Source organism: Nicotiana sylvestris, chromosome 9 (assembly GCF_000393655.2).
Source record: "Nicotiana sylvestris chromosome 9, ASM39365v2, whole genome shotgun sequence".
NCBI classification, from domain to species: Eukaryota; Viridiplantae; Streptophyta; class Magnoliopsida; order Solanales; family Solanaceae; genus Nicotiana; species Nicotiana sylvestris.
Genome location: NC_091065.1, coordinates 101,712,762 through 101,722,235, shown reverse-complemented (window position 1 = coordinate 101,722,235; position 9,474 = coordinate 101,712,762).

Below are 9,474 nucleotides of genomic sequence, written 5' to 3'. Positions count from 1 at the left end.
CGGGAATGATTTGCCCCGTGTGATGTATTATGACTTATGTAAATCATTGCTTTTGGTTTCAGGTTAATCAGAATGAATTTGGAAGAACAGTTTTCAGTTTAAAGCTTAAAATTTGAAAGGTTTGACCTAGATTTGACTTGTTTGTATATGATCTCGGATTGGAAGTTTTATGATTTGGTTAGCTCCGTTTGGTGATTTGGGACTTAGGAATGTGATCGAAATGTTTTTTGGAAGTCCGTGGTAGGTTTAGGCTTGAATTGGCGAAATTTAAATTTTGGCGTTTTCCGATTAATAGGTGATATTTTGATATAGAGGTCGAAATGAAATTCCAGAAGTTGCAGTAGTTCCATTGTGTCATTTGGGATGTGTGTGCAAAATTCCAGGTTATTCGGACGTGGTTTGCTTGGGTTTTTGATCAAAAGCGTAATTTGGAAGATTTTAGAAAGTTTGGCTTGAATCCGATGTGTTTTGGGTGATTTGATGTTGTTTCAGGTGTTTTGATGATTGGAACAAGTTTGAATAAGGTTTTAGGATATGTTTGTGCCTTTGGTGGAGGTCCCGGGGGCCTCGGGTGAGTTTCGGGTAGTCATTCAGATCATTTTGAAGTTGAAAAGATTGCAGAATTTGCAGGTTCAGCTGTTGCAGAAATTCCTTCTCTGCGATCGCATGGGTGTTCCTGCGATCGCATAGAAGCTTTTGGAGGGAGCAATCCATTTGTTCTTCGCGTTCGCATAAGTGGAGATGCGATCGCATAGTGTGGTGAAATTGTTGATCGCGAACGCGTAGTGAAGGTCGCATTCGCATAGAGTAAAGTGGACCTGGGGTCTTAGTAGGAATTTGTTCATTGTGATCGCGGAGTGTTGTACGCGATCGCGTAGAAGTAATATGGCAGAGCATTGCGTTCGCATAGGGTTAACTTTGAGAGCTGAGTTTTTGTGCTTCACGATCGCGAAGGTTTTCCTGCGATCGCATAGAAGAAATTATGCCTGGGCAGAATGTTTTTAAGCTCGTCTTGTCCACGATTTTGAGGCTTATTTCCTCCATAGTTGATCAATTTTTGAGCTTTTTGAAGGAAATTGAAGAGGGTTTCAAGGGGAAACATTTGAAAGTAAGATTTCTGGACTAAAAATTCGATTATTATGTGAATTCCACCGAGGAAATCATGAAATCTAAGCCTAAAATTGAAGAACTAGGGCTTGGAATTGGAGACCTAAAAATTTGGGAATTGAAGAGTCATTTGTGGATGGATTTTGATGTTCTTGGTATGTATAGACTTGTGAGCGGATAAGGATTCTATTGATGTGATTTTTATCGGATTTCAAGATGTAGGCTTGTTCCCTTGGCATATTTTAATGATTATGTATTGATTGTGGCTAGATTTGGACCATTCGGAGGTTGATTCATGTGGGCGAGGCTTCACGGGTTAGAGTTTGGACCGGATCGAGGTGAGTAATGATTGTAAATGATATTCTAAGGGTTTAAAACCCCGAATTGCACATCGTAGTACTATATTGAGGTGAGGTACACGCTTGATGACGAGCGTGGGGTCGTGCACTATTGGGGATTGTGACTTGGTCCATCCCGATTGATGATTTTACCGCATATTTGATTGAAAACTATTTGCTATTGTCATTATTTGGGCTGAATGCCATATTTTGGCCTAGTGCCAGCTATTTGAACCCTTCGGGGATTTTTGTTGATATTTCCTCACTGTTTGACTTTATACTTGAACTCAGTCATGTTATTTTCCACTGTTTTCAAAACTCAGCCAGGTTTATTTTGCTTTAACACTTGAAATGATATGTCAAATCATATTTTGGGCTAAGCATCATGTTTTACTGTTGCCCGAATGACTTATGTTATTTTTGACTGAGTAAGGTTGAGGGCTTGTATTGTGAGGATACTTTTGGGTCGGGCTGCACGCCGCAGCATTGATACACTGATCTGATTATGAGGCCGAGGGCCTGAGATATGTACGTCACGAGGTGGCTTGTTGATATTGATATGAGGCCGAGAACCTATTTATGATGCCACAAAGTGGCTTGATATTGCACTTGGGCGGTAAGGGACCCCTCCAGGAGTCTGCACACCCCCAGTGAGCGTGGGTACCTATTGTGATGTGAGATATAGCCCGAGGGGCTGATATTATTCTATGTGATTGCCCGAGGGGCTGGTATTGTTCTATATGATTGCCCGAGGGGCGGATTGTTGACATTGTGCCCAAGGGGCAAACCTTATGTGCTTATCTTTCTTATTTGCCTGTCATTTACCTGTTTAATTGTGTATTTGTGCCCGAGGGGCGGATTTTCTGTGCTTATCTGCACTAATTGTTTTACATTCATTTGCGTAACTATTGAAAAGTCATTTTTGAAGAAGTTAAACTGAGCTAAGATGTTTTTAAGAGATTTTACAGCTTCATTGCTTTCTTACTAGTTTTGTACTGCTTCTATACAACACGTTGATGCACTTTTAGTGATTTCTTACCATTCAAACTTTAGTTATGATTATTACTCACTGAGTTGGAGTACTCACTTTACTCCTTGCACCTTGTGTGCAGATTCAGGTATCTCTGAATTCGGTAGCGGGTATTGGCTGTTCGAAGGTAGAGCCATCGAAGTTTAGCAAGGTGGTTGCCGGTATTCGCAACACTGCTTTTATCCCTCCTTATTTCATTAATCCGTATTTTGCACATTTCATACTTTTCAGTTGTATTTAGACCCTAGTAGATATTCGTGACTTGTGACACCCCAGTATCGGGTTGTGTTTGGGCTGTATTCCGCACTTTATGCTATCCTTTGTTTAGTCTTTGGCTTATTTACTCATACTTAGACTGATTGTTAATGTTTAACTGTTTAAAAATGGAATTGGGACTAGTTGGTTGGCCTTGTCTTCACGAGAGGCGCCGTCATGACCGGGTTCGGGTTTAGGGCGTGACAAGTTGGTATCAAAGCCTAGGTTACATAAATCTCATGAGTCATGAACAGGTTTAGTAGAGTCTCGCGGATCGGTACGGAGATGTCTGTATTTATCCTCGAGAGGCTACAAAACCTTTAGGATAAACTTCACATTCTTGAATTCTTATCGTGCGTCCTTGATTTAGCTTGAAATGTAACTCTTTGAATTCCTTCCACGCGTTCGTATTGTCATGGGCGGCTTTCCAGCCGTGCCCCATGACCCCTTGGGCGCGCCCCGTGGCGTCCTAGCAAGCCTTCCAATGCCTAGCGCCACGGACGGCCCCGTGGTCTTGGTCGCGCCAAGTGACAAGCGCGCATGTGCCTCTGTCGCCCCACCGATATCCCTCGCCAGCGCCCAACCGCAGGCAGATGCCAACAGCGCCGCGCGCGCAGATCCTGATGCCAAAGACTATGCTGCCGACAACGGCCCTGTTTTCTGCCTTATAGCAAACTAAGTCTTTTTCATTGTAAATATAGAGTAGTTTTATTCCATGTAATTTCATTATGTTTCTCTAGCTTAATCAAGTCTAGTCTTGTAGCTTTGGATTATTTTTTTTAAGCATTATTAAGGGGGACCAAACAATCAAAACTTTCTAGCAAGCAAACAATTCTCTGTACTGGTGTCTCTCCCCCTCGACACCGCATTTCCTTTCTGTAATAGCTTTCATTAATGCAATCAAGCTTTCTTTCATTCTCAATTCTCATTCCTGTTCTCTCAATTTCTCTTGACATTGGTTTTCCCGTACGGCACTGACAATCTAGTCTAGCGTACGGAGGGGACCTCAGTTGGCGGACAGCAACTGCACTGACATCAGTTGCTTAGCCTTACGTCGCCCTTCCAAGGAATCTCAGGAAGGCGCCGCGTAACAGTTGGTATCAGAGCCTAGGCTCGACATCGGACGAGGGAACGCATTGCCATTACCACCATTTCTGACCATGGTGAATCATGGGGACCGCATTGCGGCCCTTGAACAGACGGTTGACGGATTACTGCCCATCATGGATACGGTGCCTGAACTAAGAACCAGCCTAGGGCAAAGGTTGGATGACCTGGACCGCAGGGTGCTCCAGGCCGAAGTTGACATAGAAAACATCAGTCGTGACTCCGAGGGAGATCGGCAAACGGCAGCCACAGAGGCAGCCGAAATTTTTGGCAAATTCGAGGGACTCCAACAGGAGCGTGCCGAGGATTTAGCTTACAGGGCACAAGAGGCAGACAGGGTGACTGCCATGCAACAAACTATTGACGACTTGACAGACAAGCTCAATGTTGTCAATGCTGCTTTACAGGGCCTACTGCGAGGCGGTGGAAACCAGGTCGGGGGCGCTGCAAACCCCACCTCCGCGACATAAAAACTGAAAATTCCTGAGCCAAAGCCATACAGTGGAGCTAGGAATGCCAAGGAAGTGGAGAACTTCATCTTTGATGTCGAACAATATTTTGATGCTGTTGGGGGCCTAGAAGAAGCCAAGAAGGTAGCAACTGCTGCCATGTATCTTCAGGGTGATGCTAAACTTTGGTGGCGGGTGAAATACGAAGCCATCAAGGCCGGTGAAGATGCTCTCGAAACATGGGCAGAACTGAAGGCAGCCATCCGCCTACAATTCTTCCCCGAAAATGTTGAATACAATTCAAGGAGAAAGCTACGGGAGCTCCGTCAGACCAAATCTGTGCGGGACTACGTGCGGGAATTCTCCGCGCTCATGCTAAGCATACGCGACATGGGGGACAAAGACAAGCTCTTCACTTTCCTAGAAGGGCTGAAACCTTATGCCCGTATGGAGCTACAAAGGCAACGGGTAGATACCCTGCCCAAGGCGATCCAAGCAGCTGAATGCCTTGGGGACTATCAAATGGAAGCCCGGAAGGATAGGCCTCAACCGCCTACCCGAGCGGGATTCAAAGGGGGCCAGTCTAGCAATGGTGGCCCTAGCAGAAGTGGGGGAGATCGGAGCTCAACCAAACCTAAGGCTCCCTCCACAGGCAGCAACAGTGCTGCATCTAACAACAATGATCGGGGGAGGAAGCCTCCTTCAGGGTGCCGTCATTGCGGCGGACCACATTGGAACAATGAGTGCCCACATGCACAGATGAATGTCCATCAGACTTTTGATGATGGGACGGATGACGATTCAGACGATGCGGATCAGACTGAACCCGTAGGTGCCTTCAATGCAATTGTTGGCTCCATTTCTGAGGCATTAGCAGAGACTAGTGCTGGTATCCGTAAGAAGAAGGACCCATGTCCCGTCACCAAGAAAGGGAAAAAGAAGGCGGATGATGAGACTCCTCTTAAGCACGAGAGGACCTTAATGTTCGTTGAGATGAAGGTGAATGGCAAGCCCATTCGGGCCATGGTAGACACGGGTGCTACCCACAACTACTTAGCCTCGACTCAGGTGGAGCGCCTTGGTCTAGTCGTAGGGAAAGGTAGAGGCCGTGTCAAGGCTATCAACTCACCTCCCCAGCCAGTGGGTGGAATAGCCAAAGAAGTACCGATGAAGCTTGGCCCTTACGAAGGAAAATTCAACTTGCGCGTGGTGATCATAGATGACTTCGAGTTGATAGTTGGATTGGAATTCCTGAGGCAAACCAACACCATGCCTGTACCGTATGCTGACATGTTACTGATGATGGGAGCAAACGGGGCCAAGCCCTGCGTTATCCCGTGCAATACACCAACAGTTTTCCTAAGTCCAATTTCACTCCGTGGCCTATCTAAAACTCAACCGAGCCCTCGGAGCTCCAAACCAAACATGCACGCAAGTCCAAAAATATCATATGGACTTGCTTGTGCAATCAAATCATAAAAATAACATCAACAACTATGAATTAAACCTCAAATTCATGGAATCACTCAAGAATATCAAAATTTCTATTTTCTCAAATAAAAGTCTGATTTATACTAAACGAACTCTGATTCTTACCAAACTTCACAAATTCAACTTTATTATTATTTCAAACTTGTGTCGGGCTCCGGAACCAAGATACAGGCCCGGTAACATCAAGAAATTACATCAATTCACTTCTAAAAGCCTTTATATTTTTCAGAAAACAATTTTCTTTAAAAATTCATTTCGCAGGCTTGGGACATCGAAATTCAATTCCAGGCATACGCCCAAGTCCCATATTTTACTTCGGACTCTACGAGACCATCGGATCATAGGTCCGAGTCCATTTACCAAGACTGTTGACCAAAGTCAACCTTAACCAATTTTAAATGTCAATTTCCTTATTTTACTTAGTTTTCACATAAAAGCTTTCTGAATATATGCTCGAACTGTGCACGCAAATCGAGGTAAGATAAAGAGAGGTTTTTAAGGCCTCGAAACGCAGAATTTACTTGTAACACAAGTGATGACCTTTTGGGTCATCACATTCTCCACCTCTAAAACAATCATTCGTCCTCAAACGGACATAGAAAAAAGTACATGATTCGAAGATAAGATGGGGATATTGGCTCCGCATATCGTACTCGAACTCCCAAGTCGCTGCCTCAACAAGCTGACCTCTCCACTGAACACGAATAGAAGGAAAACTCTTCTATCTCAACTGACGAACCTGCCGGTCTAGAATAGCTACCAGCTCCTCCTCATAGGACAAGTCCTTGTCCAACTGGACAGTGCTGAAGTCTAACATGTGGGATAGATCGCCATGATACTTCCGAAGCATGGACACATGAAACTCTGGATGCACGACTAATAAACTCTACGGCAATGCAAGTCTGTAAGCCACCTCTCCCACTCGATCAAGAATCTCAAAAGGACCAATGAATCTAGGGCTTAGCTTGCCCTTCTTTCCAAATCTCATCACGCCCTTCATAGGCGACACCCGAAGCAACACCCGCTCGCCGACCATGAATGCTACATCACGAACCTTACGGTCGGCATAACTCTTTTTCCAGGACTGAGCTGTATGAAGCCTATCATAAATAATATTAACCTTGTCCAAGGCATCTTGCACTAGATCCGTACCCAACAACCGAGCCTTTCCCGGCTCAAACCACCCAACCAGCGACCGACACCGCCTACCATATAAAGCCTCATAAGGAGCCATCTGGATGCTCAATTAGTAGCTGTTGTTGTAGGCAAACTCCGCTAAAGGCAAAAACCGATCCTACGAGCCTCCAAAGTCAATGACACAAACTCGGAGCATATCCTTCAAAATTTGAATAGTACGCTCGGACTGCCCGTCCGTCTGAGGATGAAATGGTGTGCTCAACTCGACCCATATGCCCAACTCTCACTGAACTGCCCTCCAGAAATGTGAGTTAAACTTCGTACCTCGGTCCATGATAGACATGGGTACACCATGAAGACAAACAATCTCCCAGATATAGATCTCAGCTAACCTCTTAGAAGAATAGAAAACTGCCACAAGAATGAAAGGTGCTGACTTTGTCAGCCTATTAACAATAACCCACACTGCATCGAACTTCCTCTAAGTCTGTGGGAGTCCAACAACGAAGTCCATAGTTATGCACTCCCACTTCCACTCAGGAATCTCAATCTTCTGGAACAAACCACCAGGTCTCTGATGCTCGTACTTTACCTACTGACAATTCAAACACCGAGCCACATATGCAACAATATCCTTCTTCATCCTCCTCCACCAATAATGCTGCCAGAAGTCCTGATACATCTTAGCGGCGCACGGATGAATAGAGTACCGAGAACTATGGGCCTCCTCTAGAATCAACTCTCAAAGTCCATCCACATTAGGCATACAAACTTGACCCTACAACCTCAAAACTCCATCATCTCCTAATTTAACTTACTTGGAACCACCGTGCCGCACTTGTCCCTAAGGATACACAAATGAGGATCATCATACTGCCGATCTCCGATACGCTCAAATAATGAAGAACGAGCGACTGTACAAGCTAATACACATCTGGGCTCAGAAACATCCAACCTCACGAACTGATTGGCCAAAGCCTTAACATCCAAAACAAGCGGTCTCTCACCAACCAGAATATACGCAAGACTGCCCATACTGGCTAACTTTCTGCTCAAAGCATCGGCCACCACATTGGCCTACCCTGGATGATATAAGATAGTAATACCATAGTCCTTAAATATCTCCAACCACCTTCTCTGCCTCAAATTTAGCTCCTTCTGCTTGAACAAATACTGTAGACTCTTATGATCCGTGAACACCTCACATGACACACCATATAAATAGTGCCTCCAAATCTTCAGCGCGTGAACAATGGTTGCTAACTCCAAATCATGAACTGGATAATTCTTCTCATGAATCTTCAACTGTCGTGAAGCATAAGCAATGAACTTACCATTCTGCATCAACACCACACCAAGTCCAATACGAGATGTGTCATAATAAATTGTATATGGCCCTGAACCTGTGGGCAAAACCAATACCAGCACCGTAGTCAAAGCTGTCTTGAGCTTCTGAAAGCTCGCCTTACACTCGTTCGAACACCTGAACTGGGCACCCTTCTGGGTCAACCTGGTCATCGGGGCTGCAATAGATGAAAACCCCTCCCCAAACCAACGGTAATAGCCTGCCAAACCCAAGAAACTTCGGATCTCCATAGCTGACACATGTCTAGTCCAGTTCTTGACTACCTCTATCTTCTTCGGATCCACCTGAATACCCTCTACTGAAATGACGTGACCCAAGAATGCAACTGAACTCAACCAGAACTCACACTTCGAAAACTTAGCATACAACTGACTATCTCTCAAAGTCTGAAGAACAACTCTCAGATACTGCTCATGCTCCTCTCGACTGCGGGAATAGATTAAAATATCATCAATGAAGACTACAATGAAGAGTCCAAGTAAGGCTTGAACACTCTGTTCATCAAATCCATGAAAGTTGTTGGGGCATTTGTCAACCCGAATGTCATCACCAAAAACTCATAATGCCTGTACCGAGTGCGGAAAGCTGTCTTAGGGACATCGGATGCCCTAATCCTCAATTGATGGTAGCCAGATCTCAAGTCAATCTTCGAAAATACCTTGGAACCCTGAAGCTGATCAAACAAATCATCAATCCTCGGCAATGGATACTTATTCTTAATTATAACCTTGTTCAACTACCGATAATCTATGCACATCCTCATCGATCTGTCCTTCTTCTTGAAAAACAACACCAACACACCCCATGGTGAGACACTAGGTCTAATAAAGCCTTTATCAAGCAAATACTGCAACTGTTCTTTCAACTCTTTCAACTCTAGCGGGGCTATACGATACGACAGAATAGTAATGGGCTGAGTGCTCATAGCTAAATCAATGCAAAAGTCAATATCCCCATCGGGTGGCATACCCGGCAGGTCTGAAGGAAATACCTTAGGAAACTCATGAACAACAGGCACAAAGTCCATAGAAGGAACCTCGGCACTCGAATCACGAACATATGCCAAATAGGCTAAGCATCCCTTATCAACCATACGCCGAGCCTTCATATATGAGATAACCCTACGGGTAGAATGACTAGGAGTCCCTCTCTACTCCAAATGAGGTAAACCCAGCAAGGCTAAGGTCACAGTAT